The 17,542-nt window shown below is 44.7% G+C and overlaps 1 protein-coding gene across 1 annotated transcript in view; it reads left to right on the forward strand.

Moving 5' to 3' along the window:
- The first annotated feature begins 9,625 nt into the window (after window positions 1-9,625).
- The window catches only part of LOC102380815 (ectonucleoside triphosphate diphosphohydrolase 8-like), a 49,407-nt gene continuing 41,490 nt past the window's right edge, over window positions 9,626-17,542 (forward strand). The window contains exon 1 of the mRNA XM_025203034.1: window positions 9,626-9,725. The gene's annotated coding sequence lies outside the window, so the exon portion shown is untranslated. The remainder of the gene's footprint in view (window positions 9,726-17,542) is intronic.

Raw genomic sequence — 17,542 nt, forward strand, 5'->3', positions numbered from 1 at the left:
ACCTTTAAGAAATAATATACGTATAGTAGGTAAGTAACTCGTGGGGGGGTGGGGATATTTTGCAATCACTGAAAATTAACATGCCAAACCAAATAGCTCAAAGATCTCCTCTTGAAAATTCTGTAGACCCTTTATGAGCAGCTCTCAAAAAACTTGACCTCTTTGCCAGTTGGTGCCAGGCTGACCTCAGGGTGGTTTGTAAGCTGCTGTTCACTGAGGGGATGACTCCTGTTCTGGTTGACCATGTTACAGGTTTTCAGACTTCATCAAAGAGGATATTTGGCACTACCCCAGTGCTTTTGGAAGAACATGCCAGTGTGGGTTTTTTTGTTTTTTGTTTTTTTTTAAAGATATATATTAGTGAACTAATATTTGGCATGCTAACTCTTCTTAGCTGCACTACTGGCAGTTAGGTGTTGTATGTGCTATCATAGCAAAGAGGATGTATTAATTATGTTAGCGAAAGGACAGTGACAGGAGTAAAACTTTGATACAAAATTGCATCCCTCCGTGACCCTCTCACTTCCTAGTTTGCTTGGATGGTTTGGGCTGTTGCTTACATTGTTAAATGAAGAATGAGAAAATGCTCCCTCTCTCTCTTGTTTAAAGTAAAACCCCACTTCAGTGAACCTGGTAGCATGAATGTAGCATTGTGGGAACTATTGAAAAACCTATATAACTCTGAAAGTACCCATTTATATATACACTATGGTTATTTATCTTTGTCACTATTGTATATCTATAATGATTGAGCACTTGTAGAACTAAGGTTGCTGTAGAAAGGTAGATTGTACAGTTGCATAACTTATCCTTTATGGAGATGTATGTTTGAATGAATGTTACAGACTGTTTTACTGGTCCAATTGACTATAGCATAGTATACTGAGAAATATTGAATGCGTTTCTCTCTTTTCCAAAGACATATATCCCACATGCCTTTGTGATATTATGCCATGAACAGATTATTTTCTTTGTCGTGATCATTCAACAAAAAGGATGAACTGTTCTAAAGGCTCTAATTGGGAAGACAGGCTGGGGATTTTATATCTACTGTCTTTCAAACTTTTAAAGTCCCTTGTGCTAATAACACTTTTGAATTTAACAGTGTTGAAAGTAGAAATTGTTTCTTCTTTCACCTTTAACTGGTTGATCCTTCTGAGTGGCTGGTAGGACAGGAAGGAACCAGCAATGTATAGGATGCAGAAAATGTTTGTAGCTATTTAGGACTTAGATTTAAAAAAAAAAAGTAGCTAAGGGGATACTTTCCATTGGACCAATGCATCAAGAACTGAACTCCCTGGAGTGTATATTCATTAGTCAGTACTCAAAGGGAAATATTCTTGCTGCAGAAGGCCGGTTCTCATTCTGTGAACTGTTAGATCCATCTCAGCTATTTACTGGGCATGTCTACATGTGCTATTAAGGAAACTGAATAAACTCTGGCACATTTTGCACCAGAGTGTATTGCTCCCAGGCATGGCATTTGAACACATGCCCAGGACTGCAGCATGTTGAGCCAGACTGGAGCAGCCCCGGCTGGTAGGTGGTCCTGGGGTCAGCCTGCCAGCCTGGGGCTGCTCTGACCTGGCTCACCATGCTGGCGGGGGTTGGCTGGGGCATGAGGGTGCTTTAGTGCAGGGCTAGCCAGCAGGCAGCCTCCACACTGAAGTACTCTCTTGCCCCAACCAGCCCCATCAGCATCTATATGTGTGTTGCGGCAAAGTAAATAACTCGGCCGTAGGACAGTACTTGTGTTTGGCAGTGCTATCCAATTGCAAAGTTAATTAGTTCACTCTGTCCTAATAACATTGCATGTGTAGATGGTGACATTTTACTGTGGAGTTAATTATGCAACTCTGCAGTAAATGTCTCATGTAGACATGCCCACTGAGGGTTAGAGTGACCTAAGAAATGCAAAGGTCCAGAGCAGATGCGTCCTGCCTCAGGGTGCATATTGTCTAGTCTGGGCTGATAAGACACTATGGGTATGCTTTCATTGATTGATGAGTGCGCCATCAAAAGGGTGTCATTCCACTTACCAAATGTTCCTTTCAGTTTAAAACAATATGCTTTTTAAAATATCAGTCTGTTTTAAGCCATGAAAACTGTTTAAAAATGAGTCCCCTTTTTAACTGTACATGTATATAGTTTTAGACTTGCTATTTGAATATTCTTGGTGGAACCCACTTCTAATAAGCATTAATTACACTGACACTGTTTGTAGTGGAATTGAGCTCAAGTCCCTAACTGCTGCACCATATTTAAGTTGTCTTTAACTCTTCACGTGTCTTGTCCACACTGAGCATTCTGCCTTGACGCTATACGCAACTCACCTCCACCAAAGGAAGTGCTAATGTAGACCAGCCGTTGGCATCTGAACTCCTGTTCTGTCCAGACCTGCTCTGATCAGGGTTAGATAAAACCATGATAACGTGTTAGCACCTTGTTTACTCTGGCACTGTGGGAATGCACTAGGTTAGTGTAGTTGTTGGAAAAGTCAATAGTAAACTCAGAATAGGTGCAGAGTATAGAGAAACATTTTTCCATGGTAAAGGGTTTCAGAGATGCTAATCCCTTTGGGATGCAGCAGTTATCTCATGCTATTAGGTGTTAAGAGCTGCTTTCCAAGGGGATTTTCACATCCTCCTCCTCCTCTCCCTTATGTGCACTGGCCAGTTGGGAGAGGAAAACAGAAGCTTCTGCTTCGCCATTGGTGGAGAAATAAGAAGGAGCCTTGAAATAACTGCTCCGAGGAGGAAAAGAAGCTCTGGCTTCCCAGAGAAATCCACAGCCCCCACTCTTCACCCTGCAGCTATCAGTACCTCTTGCAGATGGTTTCCACTTATGAGGTAGTCCTCTCTGGGTCTTTACCATAAAACTCCACCTGTAGTGAAACTTCTGGGTGGGAAAGCCAAGTATCCAGCCAGCCGACCAACCAGCCTGCCTCCATCTGGAGGATTCCACTGAGCACAAATGTGACATCCCACCTAATCCTGCCCCACCAAGTACCTCAGGAGCTGCTTGAGCCTAACCCCATGTAGTCTATCGAAGGCTCAGCCCCAGCTCCAACTCTTGCTACTGCCCTGGATAGGACTCCAGGAATGAATGAATGGGCCAGGCTATGCTTGGTCTGGATCTTCCCTCCCCTGCTCTTTGCTTGGGGCTTATTTTAACTTAGGCCTGTGTATTTCAGTTGCTATTATGGTTCTTGGAAGAAATGTGTACAATACATAGGTACGTGTTTTTACATTGTCTCTTTGTAAAGTCTCACTTTTTTCTCGTGAGTATGGTCCCTATTTACTCCCATTTGCTCTGCTTCATGCAGTAGAATGCAAGGCCCCTCTTATCACCTCCTAGTCATCTCTAATGTACTAGTCCAGTCCCAGTATGTTAATGACTCTCAGGAGAAAACAAGCCAGGAAATGCATCCGCAAGCTCACTTATTTTACTCAGCTTAACTCTAAATGCACAACACCCCAACAAGGCAGGCCTAGTTTGCCTGAACATTTCTGTATAATAACTATTTGTTGGTCATAGTTGGAAGGGACCTCAGTCATCACTTCTTCCAAAAACCTACACAGATACAGGATGGGCTACTCTTAAATCATTGTGGGGCCAACCGTTTTGGCAGGTGTACCACAAATTAGCCTTGTACCCTCCTTGAGTGTCAGTATGATCCATTTCCCTTGCCTGATCTGCTGTTCTGCTTTCTGCTCTCTGTTCTGTGCTCTGCACCCAATCTGCTGCTCTGCATTTGCTTCTTGCCCTATCTGCCATGCTGCCTGGCCCTTCCTCAATCTTCTGTGTGCCACACACAGGTTGCCCATGCCACTTATGGCACACATTACAGGTTGGCCACCCTTGACTTACACCATCTCAGGCAGATGCCTGGGTCAATACGAGGTGTTTTGCTATGGCGTAGTAATTCCTTCTTGGGTATCGTAATGGTAAATGTTGATGATTGGAGTGAGTTGCCCGATTTGTTCTTCTGAGATGTTAGGGAAATCGCTTTCAATTTAGAATTACAAACCTATTTGCTTTTTTATGTTGAGGTTGGTGAGCCAAATACTCTTCTGCATTACAATGATGACATCCCATTGGATTTCAGATTAGTTTTATTGGCGTGAATAAGAGCGCAGTTTGCCTTGGTAGTTTGGAGGTCTGTTTTGAATCAATTAAATCAATTAAACCCTCAATTAAACCAATAGCACAAGAGTCAAGAATAACTGAAATTAAATGTACATTGGTTCTCAGATGAGTTAACACTGGTGTGTCTGTGTGTATGACAGCACAGGAGGTCTTTTCATTTCACCCCTGTGACACCTCTTAAAGTAACCAGTGGACTCTAGGAATGTTGATGCCAAGTATCAAATGCATTACCCTATAGCCTGGTATAGCGGGGGTTAGACAATGTGAAACACCTCATTGTATGCATGAAGTTTTCTCCAGAGGTTCTGTCCTGAGTGTTGATGTGAGAAGCCAATTTTGTAGGTAAATTTTTGAGCTGAGTCATCAAGGGCTTAGGGTTCTGCAGTGACATTAGTTAAGAGCCAGCAGTGTATACTGTAATGTTGCCGGAACTGACTGGCTATCTGCTTGAGAAAGCTGTTGTCTCAGTAAAATAAACAGGGTACGTGTATTTTTTACTTATTTCATGGTGTTGCCCTTTCTTCTTGATAAAGTGCAAGCCATAAACAAACAGGAATCATTGCATTTGAAGTAACCAGTATGACTGTTGATAGTTTTTTTTGTCTGTGTCTTGGAGTTCAATGCATAATTTTAAGGTGTCAGAAAACAGGCCTGGTCTTGATATTGCTTAAGCCCATGAAATCAGGTGTGAAGTCAGTGCAGTTCAGTCATTTGGCTTTGGCTATAAAAGTTGGAGTTTGGTTTCTCACTGGGGATGTAGGCATTTGCAGTTGTGCTAGATACAATTGGCAGTTTTGCTTCAGAAATAAATTCTTACCCAGATATCCCAAATCTTGTGTGACAGCAAAATTAGAGGAGAGGCAGGTGTGAAAATAGCAGACATGAAATATAATGAAGCAGTCTGAATGGAAATTAAATCACACTTTCCCTTAAATATTCAGTAAATGTCAGATAATAACAGATAATGATTGGTCATTTAATGTGTTTTGTTTAGACTATATTACAAATTGATGTGAACAAGAAAAGATACTGGTAAAATAATGCTTATTGTTCTCTTTTCTTACCAAAGTAGTGATATAATGGTACGTTTAGCTAGTTCTTTGGCACTCCAGCCTTTCTTCCGTGTGATTCCTGTGGTAGAAGGAGGTGTTGTCTTTACCTGGCATTTGACTGGCCCCATCAAGATTTAGAGCTCAATCCAGACCTCACTGAACAGGGCGTCTGGGCACTGACAGAAGTGACATTTCGTTGTGTGATCGCCCCCTGAAAGTGCTCTACAGCTGTGCCCTGACAGAAGTGCGTGGCTTTAGAGTGCTTTAAAAGTGCCCGATCATGCAACCAATGTACCTGAGGTGGTGGGGTTGGGAGGGGTGGGGGGCTTCAATCCCCCCCCCCCCCCCCCACCTCCAGAGCAAGCTGAGCAAACCCCAGGATGAACTCCCTCCCCTCCCTTCCCCCACAGCACCACAGCTGGAGCGGGGGTGGGGACTGGGGGAGAGAGGCTGCAGACATGCAGCTGCTCCAAACTGGAGCTTGATCTCCCAACCCCCTCGGACCCAACACAGAACATCTGTTGGGTCAAGGGGACTGTTGTAACTCATGGTACTTCCTGGTGGCAGCGGTGAGGGAGGTGGGGGGTGGCAAGCCCCGACCGCCTGCAGGCGCTGCCAGCAGTGTCAGTGGCCCCTTTTTGCAGGGGGTGCACCACCAAGCTCAGGGGATGCTCATGCACCCCCTTCATGTCGCCCATGTTGGAAACAGTGGAGTCAATCCCTTAGTAAAGCAAACTGTTTTTATGAAGACGTCAGCCAGCCAGTGAAGAGTACTGTCATTTTGTACAACCAGGCAGCCCTTTATGAGACTTGTGGATTCCTCCTCTATTATATATAGCAATAACCTGCTGGCACATCCCCGTCCCCCCGTGTGTAAATGTAACGTTTTGCCTATGGCTGTGCAAATCAATCTGTGGCATCTGACTTGTGGAGCCCTCGCCTGCCCTGGGGGGAGAAACTTCAGTGGTGTTATGCTGACAGGGCTCAGCAATTGGCTTTGAACAGAGCGCACTTCGGGAGTTGCTCTGGGGTCTGGCTCAGGGAGAAAAAGCATGGATGTAGCTGGAATTCATAAAGGACTTGACAGGAGGTCAGAGGCTGGAGTTTTGACACTAAAATCCAGACACAGAGGTAGAGACCCCGTGAAAACGGTCTGCTCACACAGCAGAGGTTCAAAAGGGCACAGCCAAATAACACTGTCCCTAGATGTGGGACACTAAAAATATCCCAATTTGATAGAGTAGATTAAAATCCTTTTATGTGAAGGAAGAATTGGATGTGTCACCACATGTTGTATACACAGAATATTATTGCCTAGTAAATGCATACATTGTATTGATGAAAAATTAAAAGTTGGATTAAGAGACTTAGCTGCCCAGAGTCCTGCATCAAGCCAACTGGAGTTAGGCTGACGTAAAAAACAATGTTTCATGCTTCCTTTGCTGTTTGGTTTTGTCTTTTTTTTAAACAAATGCAGTTCCTGAAATTGAGCTGATCTCGTGTGGTATCTGTATACAGTTGGGAGGTAAACAAGAACCCTATTGTAAAACAGTAATGTAAAGGGTTTTGTTTTTTCTTTTTAAAAATAATAATTTCATTTGTTACACTTGGTAATTGAGACCCTGATTTTGGTCGCCAATGATTTCCGTCGGCAGCATGTACTAGTTAATTACTGTAGAGCAGCTTGAGAAGGCCTGGCTGCTGGCATTGCTTTTCATTTAAAGGAACAATAACCCCAAATAAGCGGTGAATGGGGGAAAAAACACTGAATCATGAAGAATTTGAAAACAGATCCATATAACATAGTCTTCCTGTTCACAGGCATGTCTGCGCCACCCTGATGCCCTGCCCAGGAACACCCCACTCAGTCTGGCCAGTCCCAGGCCAGCCTCTAGAAAGGAGGCAGTGCAGCTATCTTAGAGCAAGAGTTCTTCATGGGAGAAATCCTGTTCATGGCATGGAGACAGTGTAGACAAGCCTCACATCTCTTTATAGTTTGAAACCAATAGTTATATGGTGGAGCTGGGCAAATTATCCAACTGGGAAGGAGGAAAAAGAATCAATACAATTGTCAGCCATACTTAAAGCGAGAAATGTTAAAGGCTATTTAAACCATTTACTTGACAAGCCAAATACATTCTATATCTTGCTGAGTTCCCTTCGTTCCCATTGATTTCAGTGGGGCCTGCAGGCACACTGTTTCCTTAAAATCAAAACTTTGAAGGAAAACTTTGTATTTGTGTGGTCATAAGAACTGCCATCATGGTTCAGACCAAAGGTCCATCCTCCCTAATAACCTCTCTGTGACACTGGGTGCTTTAGAAACAGGACCTGTGCAGAGATTCATCCCATCTTGCACTCCATTCACCAACAATGTTACGAGGTTGAGGTTACATTCCTGGTCATTGCATAACTCCTTAGGACCTGCTCTCAACATTATTTGTATGGAGATTGCTCAGTCATTTCCGTATCTCACTCTCATCTGGAAAGTGATGATGGACTGGGCCTGTGAAGAGACTTTCAAATGCTTTATCCCCAAATTTCCAAAAATGTGGTCTCTAATTTTGAGCTTCATACATCACAGGTGCCACAAGTTGCCTACTGCTGGTGTGAGACTTTTGAAAACACGGGCTTTTCCCTCTGTGAATGTCAGTTGAACTTCAATACTGAGCCAGCAGGTTGCCCTGTCCAACAAAATTTTTTCTCCACAAAAGACAAATTTCAATGACATTCATAACCAGTTCCTTTGGCTTCTCTCCCGTCCAGGCTCGTGGTGCATTCTGCTGTGATGAAGGGTGTATCTGTCCTGCCTATTACATACCCTGGCACATTTATTTGAGACTCTTTGCTGCTTTGCGAATGATAACCATGTTTCAAATATGTGAGAGTTTCTAAATTTTAAGTTACGATTGAATAAAAACACATTTCGGGGAAAACAGCAGATCAGTTTTTCTTCTTTTTTCATAGCTTCTCTCGAGTTACCTATCTCTCTCAGCTGGATTGGTTAACACCACCAAGCAAATGTCCCTGATCAGCATTTTGAAGCCAGAAGGTCAAGAAAGATACAATGGCTTTAACAGATCTAAAATTTCCACAGACAAAGGAAGTGTGGAAGAACTAAAACAAGGTTTTTACAGAGGGGAAGACAAAGCAAACATTGCTTCTTGAAGGCTGTGGCTATTTTGTGAGATAGTTGGAACTGATTTTTGGAAAGGGAAACAGATTCTGTACCAAGCTCATGGCTCTGTCAAGAGCTGAGTTATGACGGGACCTTGTGACCGCCTTGAAGAGATGTGTGAACAATTTAACCATACAAGAGTGCTAGACCAAAAGGGACTGTACTATTCAGAACCAGAGAAGCTGGCTGCTTCCTCCTGGACCTCCTCCAGCTTTCAGACAAGGAAACCTTTCCCTCTTCTTTCCCCAAGAGTTCATAGATTCATAGAGTCATAGATGTTAGGGTTGGAAAGGACCTCAACAGATCATCAAGTCTGACCCCCTGCCCTGGGCAGCAAAGAGTGCTGGGGTCAGATGACCCCAGCCAGACACCTATCCAGGCTTGGTGGTTGTGATGTTACCAGGGGTACCAGGTGTGTTATCTTTGAGCTTGCTTCTTGAGGAGCTGGCACCGAGTTCCAGCCTGTCCTTTTGTCACAGGCCAGGCTCAAATGAAATCCCTAGAAAGCGCAGGGGTAATGATTAACAGGTCAGTCTTGGTTCCCTGGAAGCCGGCACCGCTCTGCTGAGACACCTTGTCAGGCTGCCTTTGAGGATTAATCCTTCAGGCTCCAGGGCTCCCCAACTCTTGGCTGCCCAGTGGCCTGGGACGAATCCTGGGGCCTGGAGGAACACAGCCTGTGAACCGCTGTCCACACATTTGTTATCTGCTGAACGGGACCAAGAATTGGAGCAGCAGAGGAGGCTGCAGGTCAGGACTGATGTAAACCGGCAGAGCTGTGGGAAGGGCATGAGAACAGCGGGCGCTGTAATAACACGGCCCACAAAGGCTGTGACAGTTCCCCTAGATACGCTGGCAGAGCCGTATGCTGGAAGTTTGCCCAGCCCTTGCCCGCGCTGTGGTGCTGTTAGTCCCTCACTGGCACACCGTCACCCACCTCTTTAAAGATAGGAAAGCCACAGACAAGAAACAGGGTTGTTGGTCTCTATAAACCTGTCAAAGAAATGGTGGGGTTTCCTTCTGTTCAGAGCTGCTGCTAACTGGCATGCCGCAGAGAAGTGTCATTGCAGGAACTTAAAGAAACCTGCCTGTAGATAAACATACGGGACAAGATATGCCACTGGGGTGTGTCAGGCATACATTTCAAGGCAGCTGAAAATATTCTAGCCGCAGCGCCCACGGGGGGGCTGATTGGTTAAGACATGCTGACACACTGTCTACCTTTGTACAGCTGGAGAGAGTGATTAAAGGCTTCCCCAGAAGCTTGCAATTGGATACTCCAGCTGTGTGCGGTCGCCTCAGGAAGGAGAAGACACGCTTCTCAGCTCTGCTCAGGAAAGACGAAGGTAAGCCGAGAATCTGCTTCTGGCTAAATCATTGAGCCTGCCACGCTTTGTTAGGGCACTGCACAACCGGTGCCCTGCTGCTCTCTGGTACCTGAGCCCAGCTGCAATGGGTGCGATAGGACAGCAGTGAGGACCCAGAATCCTGCTGAGGTCACATCTGTGAAGCGCGGGGCTTTCTTTGCCTTGAGGATGCAGCTTTTTGTCATTTCTCTGCCTGTGGCTCAGTGATATGGATAGAGGGGAATCACTCTGTAGGGGAAGTTGCTACAACTTCTCTGCCTCTCAAGTTTCTCCTGCACTGGAGCTGTGTTTCACACAGTGCCATGCAATGAATCAGTGCTGGACTTTTTTCTCCCTTTCTCTCCCAGCAGAGCATCACCTCGGGCACATCCTGGTCAGCTTTTCCCTCTGTTGCCCTCTGTACTGGGAAGATATAAATGATTCTAATGTGTCTGTTTGGGGAATTTCTTTGTCAAAACGATAATGATTCCCAGGGCAGAGTGCAGTGTAAATGAGAATTGTCCTCCTACCCTGGGGTCTGCTCTTCATCTGATTTCAGTGCTTACTTGAACAGGAAAGGGTCACTTGCTGCTCGCAAGGAAGGGTCTAGAGGTTTGAACCTGATTCACCACTAACTAAAAATATTAAGATTTATGTGTGCTTGTTCTCTTTGCAGACCCCTGGCAACAAATTGGTAAAATGCCTCTTGGGCTAAGGTAGTGCATTGAGGCCAGAATCTATTAAATGTCCAAGACAGGAGAGGGGCACTTCTCTCCTGTCTTCTTTGCAGCTCAAGACCTAAACCTAAACTAAGGGTTAGATTATGCTCAGGCACAGCTGGGTGGCTCTATGGGAGCTGTGCACATGTGTGCTGTTGAATGTCATAAATCCAAGGGCTAGGTTATGGTGTTCAGACACAAGCCTGAGTACAGGGCAGCAAAAGGAGGTGTCATACCTCAGTGAGCTCTGGCTCCAGGACCCTCCTGGTTCTTCCTGCCACCTCCAGTACATTTCACGGCTTTGCCTTCTTCCTGTCTCTTTGAAGAGTCTTACACTCTGCTCCTGACTTGTAGGGGAGCTGTAATCCCACAGCCCCATCCTGCCCAGGGTCTGGCATTCACGTAGGCACGTGACAAGGGAAGGAAGGCTCTTGAGGGTCTGTTCTGGGGCAGTCTGCCTCATAGGCAGGAATACACTCTTCTCAAGGCAAAAGAAACCAGGCAGCAGCTAATTTGTTTGGCTTACTCTGGCACCAGTGAGATAAGCCAATTGAGTTCCCATCCCCTCCCAGTCCAGTCACTGGCACAGGGAAGCTGGGGGGTTTTTTCCCTCTTAGGGGCATAAAATTAAAATGCAGAATAGCTGGGCCAGGTCCAGACCCAACGGGAATCAAGACATGAATGGCAATGCAGATTGTCAGATGGTTTCAATACAAACCCAGGTTCTTTACCAGTCTCAATCAAGTGACTGCCTGTATCAAAACAGCAATAAACCATCACAAGTGATGAAACTCTGCTGGGCCTCAGCATTTCCAGCAGTCTGCCTGTCTGTGCTGAGGCCAGCCCCAACACTACTACTTCTCTTCCCCCTCAGTTGGACTCTGTTGGAGCCCATGTTTTAGAAATGTAGTAGGAAAACAGCTAATATATTCTGTGCTACAAGCTGGGTTCCCCCTTGGAGGTGTCCACCAGTGTGTGTGGAGGCACTGAAATCACAGCCAAAAGGATATCATCATCCAGTCCCATAGCTCTGCAGGGAAGGCGTGGGTCTGTGGCTGGGACAGCAGATGGTCCAGAAAGTATCTTTCCTGGCAAGTGTCCTTGCTGAAAGCAAGGGCCCTGGGGGGGGACCCTGGTAATAGGTACATGTTGCTGAGTGCTTGTACCTCACCTATCTCTGCTTTCTTTGCCTTAGTGACCAGCGGCTGGAAGAGGAACAAAGTTAATGACTAGTTGAAAGCATTCTAGCTATTTGTTGGCTTGCCTTGAACAGGCATTTCCCAGATGCACCAAACCAGGTGCAGCATGTTGGTGGCATGTGGCTAGGTATCAGTTGAAACCACTTTACAGTTCATAACCAGGCTGAGTTCATGACTCCTTTGAAGTCTGGACACAAGGCCAGTGGGTAACATGATTAGTATAAGTATAGGTTAAGTTATCTTACTGCTCAGGATATGCTCAGTCCCCCAAAGGAATTATTATTTATAGTGTTACTAGACCAGGAACACCAGCATGTTCACGTAAGGGGAGCTAGCGTTCCCTTTTGCCTGGAACAACAGTGGGTGGGGAGCTGAAAAGATGAATTACTGCTACAGCAGGTGCCAATAAGCTAAGGCAACACAGCTGAGGCTGTAACAACAGAATGGGCCCAATGGCATAAATTCATCATGGAATTAGACAAGGCACAATGATCAAATCAAATATAGGGAAAGGCCCTCCTTTCTCCTCCCCATTCAGAGATCAAAGCCGGGATCCTACTGACAATGGAACTCTGCTGAAAAGTTTTTCCAAGTTCCCATTCAAAAGCATAGGATCAAACCCAACAAATTAGAACTTCATTTACACCAGGACTGAGTCTGGTGCAGTTCCTGGGGCGGGGCGGAGGGGTTGGGGAGGGCTTAGGTTTATTAGAAACTGCTTTTGCTGAAATATGTTCTCCTTTGTGACTCCTGAGCCTTTACACACAAGTAACATGTCTTGAACCTGAAACTCAAATACCCAACAACCACCTCTTTAAAGGGGATCAGATGGAAATTCTCTTGTTTGGGTTGAACCTAACATAAGGGAAAATGTGCCACCCACACAGGGCCGCAGTTCAGCATCAAGGGTGTAAGCTCTTCCAAAGGGTACATCTCATGCAAGTTTCCATCATGCATCTAATTCTCAACTCCTTTGAATCTTGCAGTCATTTTCTCTTATGCAAAATGTGCATGAGATGCAGCCAATTCATAATGGTAGGATTTTACCCTACCTTTGTTCTTCTGTAAATGAAGATGCCTACTCAAGAATCAGGCCCTGCATCTGTGGAAAACCTCTCTCTCCCTCTGTTGGGGAAAAAAACCCAAACCATCAGCAATAATTAGATTCTAGCCTGATGCCAGTCAGTGTCCTGGATCCCCAAAGAATGGCCTGCCTTTTGGATAAAACCAGAAGCCACAAGGTGATCACAAGGCTGTGAGAAACCCAGCTCCACTTATCCACAACTGGGCATTAGTGAAGGCTCTCTGTACCCTCCTATCAATGTAGACAGGACAAAAAAACCCTCCAGCAGAGGTGTGAGTAGGTCACATTGTGATAATGCAGACCTGGTTAGCACTGTGCGCATGACAGGCACCTGGACAAAACAACAGTATTTCTGTGGTGGGGGCTGTCGCTGTAAAGGTCAATCTTTTCAGGCAGCGGGTCTGGGCATGGTGCTGCATACAGCTGGTTGGAGCTTGATGCAGAAGAAGGCAGAGCGGCAGGAACCTGTGACGAGTGCAGGGCAGGGGCGTGCAGGGAACAGATTGCTGCCCTGTTTTCCTGGGGTCTCCATGAACATTGGTTGGGAGCTGCGCAGGGAGCGGCTGCTGGGAAATGGAGTCTGGCTGCCAGCCGAATCCACCATTTTGCCCACCTTTTTTACAGACTAATTAAATCAGAGATGCATAACATAAGCTTTCATAAGCAATGGGTTTACTTAATCAGATGCTGTAAAATGAAGTAACCTGCTGCTTACAAAAGCTTATGCTACCCTGCCTTCTGCCTGATTTCAGACTAACATGGCTAACTACCTGTATATGTAGGCAGCCGTACTTGTGTATCAAGGGCAAGACAGATAGGTGTTGCTTGGCAATGTCCCACACTATAAATTACTGGTGTCCAATGCGCATTTTCTGGAGTGATCATTTTGGCATCTAGTGCCCAGAGTCTGCATGTAGTACTGCAAAGGAAGATTGTTTCTTCCAAGAGTTTCTGTTTTGATGGCTTTTATAGGTTGTCTCTGGTATTCTCTGTTGTTGTTTGCTGAAGATTAGTAATTCTGGCAACTGCCCCATCTCCCTTGTTGAAAACAGAGGTGGGCCAGTTTGCTTGTTCTAGTCATTATTCAGTGTATGAATAATGTGTGGCAGCTAAAGAAAGGCAAAGCAGAGGTGACTGATCCACTGAATGGTTCAAAATGGAGTCTATAACCTGAAAACTTTATAGCCTTTCAATTTTCACCTGACATTGGCTAACTTCAGTCCTGCTCTTTTCACCATTGCTGCATTTCCCCTGATGTAGAATTTAGAGCAATGGCAGTCAGTTTGATTGTGTTCTGCTCATGATAGTCTTTTTTTATTATGGAAGGACATCATTCTATTATTGAAACAGCACAGGACAAGGCAGAAGAACTCATGAGTTGTCAGTGTGACAAAATCATCAGCAAAGCTAACTGCACTTTATCATGCATCAGCAGATGCACTATGAATAGAACCAAGAAAGTGATACTTTCCCTCTATGCGGCATTGGTCAGACTGCAGTTGGAGTACTGCATCCAGTTTTGGGCGCCGTACTTTAAGAAGGATGTTGATAGACTTGAGAGGGTCCAGAGGAGGGCCACTCATATGGTTAAGGGTTAACAGGCCAAGCCCTATGAGGAGAGACTAAGGGACCTGGACCTCTTCAGCCACCGCAAGAGAAGGCTGAGAGGTGATTTTGTGGCTGTCTACAAATTCATTAGCAGGGAGCAGCAAGGCATCAGAGAATCACAGGGCGCCTCTTGGGGTAACAAGGAACAATGGTCACAAACTGACAGAGAGCAGATTTAGGTTAGACATCAAGAAAAACTTCATGGTAAGGGTAGCCAAAATGTGGAATGTGCTTCCAAAGGAGGTGGTGCTCTCCCCTACCTCTGGGGTCTTGAAGAGAAGGCTGGATAGGCATCGGGCTGGGGTCATCTGACCCCAGCTCTCTTTCCTGCCCAGGCAGGGGTCGCACTCCGTGACCTGCTGAGAATCAGTGGAACTCCTAGGTTCCAACTCTGCTGCTAAGTCACTGTGTAACTTCAGACAAGGTAGAGGTGTGATGTGGTGGATGCCTTTATAATGGCTATAGATTCAAGATCATGTGTTAAGACTACAGCCAAAAGGGACTATTTAGTTTGACCTCTTGTATATACAACATAGATATAGTATACAGAATTTCTCCGAAAAGCAGGAACCTTCTTTTATAAGTGCCAAGTTCACCACTTCCTCTGGTCACCTGTCAGTACTAGGAAATTGCATCTTGTTATGACTTTGTCTTTTAGACTGAACTTCCCCCCACCCCCCCAACTATCTGATCTCTTCTCCCTGCATAAGAGCCCACACACAGTGATCAAATGACCTTTCAACAATCTCCACAATTAACTGAATATACGAAAGACTCAGTTCTTCTTTCTCAGGAAAAGGGAACCAAGAAAAAAGTGGTATTTCTATGGGCCACAAGTTCAGCATAGTTTACAGCTCTTCCTTCACAGTGAATCAGTCTGGTCTGTGTATGCAGAGTAGGTTATCAGTAGGGATCCTGTACCTATGTATGGTTTTAGATCTAGTGAAGAAAACGCTCTATAAAATCTAGGTAGTATTATGACTCATTATTAATTGGATCTAAATTTTTGGTTTGACTTGGTAACAAAACTTGGTAACGTTAGTGACCAAACTGGGTAACTTGGTGACAAAATTTTTGGCAATGTTACCAAGTCTCTCCCAACGCGCTGTGGTAAGGATAAAAAACTTCATTATGTATTAGTGGTCTCCATTTCTCATTCACAACCAAAACTATACAAACTCTAGCTCAGCAATATTTTCCTTTATTTTAGTCATCCATCTTGTAACTGCAGTGGCCGTAATGGTAGAGGAGCCATACAGGTGACTTATCAATCAAAATGAAGTGTGTTCTTTGAAGTGGCTGGACAGAGACCCTATGGTTCTCTCTAACTTTCTAACTCCTAAGTAAATTAAATAAACACAGATGATGCTGGTTAGTGTTAACTCACCTGGTCTCTTCATACTTTGATCTGGCCTTTGCAATCTTAGAAAGGATTGCATACCATGTACAAGTCATAATTAACTTGAGCTAGGTCAGGTTATTCCTTAGCAGGCTACATTTTGTCAGATAAGCCTTAAGCTGACATTTTGGCTAGGTACAGGCAGTCCAAAAGCCCAAGGTGGAATTGATTTAAATGACGTGGTTTTCTGTAAGAGGCGTAGTTTAGATTGGTAGCAAACAGGACATGCATTCATCCTTTGGTACGGCAGGCGGGGGGGGAAAGGGGGGGAGGTAAAATCTTAGACTGGGTTCCACCATTTTTAAACCAGTCTGTGTGGGCTGAACTTCTGTTTTGTTATGGGGAAAGACCAGTTTCCAATTGCATGTCTGTACCTGGCCAAATGTCTTTTGCCTTGCCTGAGTCCCCAGATGACCCTTTCTTCACTTTTTAGTAAGCAGTTCCTGTTCTATTGTGGTCTCTCTTTTTCACACAAGACATCATGTGACAAAGCAAAGAATATTTCCGATTCACATTACTGTTGTCATCATTTTTATCATATTTATTGCAGTTATTCTTTTGATACTTCTGATTAAATTATCCTGAATAACAAATATGAAGGAATTCAAGGATGAAACAATTATATTGGTAATAAGAACCCATTTTCTTATAGCTTTAAGACTTCTGGTAAATGTCCCAATTAATTCAAAAGAGCTCTAGCCTTTCATATCTAGATTAGTTGAAAGGTGCTTAAAAACCACAGTGGTCAAGTAGTCAGATCGGTGCCCCTGGACTTTTATCTATGCTAACTTCAATAATTTTCACTCCAACAAGCATATGAAGTAGTTTGTGTTCATGAAATGAAACTCAGCTGACTTTAGTGACTGAACTGTACATGTGACTGAAACAAGCTTAGCACTGAAATGAAAGTGGGAGGTTGCCTACTTCTTATTTTTTGGATATTCCTGCTCAAGTGGTTACATATGCTGTGCAATAGGCCTGTGCGAGTAGGCAGGTATTCGATCTGCCTCGGAGAGCCGGCCATAGGGTATAATGGGGAATCAATGAAATATCTATAACTTTGTTATTTTGTCTCTGATTTGGGTGAAACTTGCAGAAGCGGTAGCCTCTGCTGAGAGCATGAAGCCTGCCAAGTTTCAAGAAGATTGGTTTAGGGGTTTGGGGGAACTGCACCCCAAATTCTTGAAAGCAAAACTCATGTCACGTCTATGTGTTACACCACAGGGGGGGAACTGCAGGGGCCGCAAAGCATACCAAGTTTCAAGAAGATCGGTGCAGGGGCTTGGGGGGAACTGCACCTCAAGCTGCTGACAAACAAAACTTGTGATATGGGTGGGTGACACTGTGTGTGTGTTAAGGTGTGCCCTTCCTGGCGCTGGGGCCTCTGCACAACTCGGTAGTGTGCCCCAGTGAGGCCTCGTCCTTCCCTACAGCCTCACGCCTGGTCCTCCGCTTTACGTGACAACAGGTACAATAATTTAGCTGACTCAACACCAGTAGCAGCAGCAGCAGCATCAAAGGTACCCACAAGAAACTGTCACAGAGCCTTTCTTTTTATAAAGGAATTGACAGCAAGAAGTAAAGATGTTGCATTGTGTTGTGTTGGACATATGATGTTATTCAAGGTGTGTGATGGCTTATCTTCTGTTTTTATGTCTATATGTGTATTATGAGAAAAAAAAAAGGAGTACTTAAAAAATGTATCTTTGGAAGCTTTAGGGTTGAAAATCCCTTTGTCAGGCTGAGGAAGTACCTGCAGCTGGTCCTGGATGGAAAGAATAGTAAAGAAGCCAGAGGCTGCCTGGCCC

This window comes from Alligator sinensis, unplaced genomic scaffold (assembly GCF_000455745.1).
Source record: "Alligator sinensis unplaced genomic scaffold, ASM45574v1 scaffold235_1, whole genome shotgun sequence".
NCBI lineage: Eukaryota > Metazoa > Chordata > Crocodylia > Alligatoridae > Alligator > Alligator sinensis.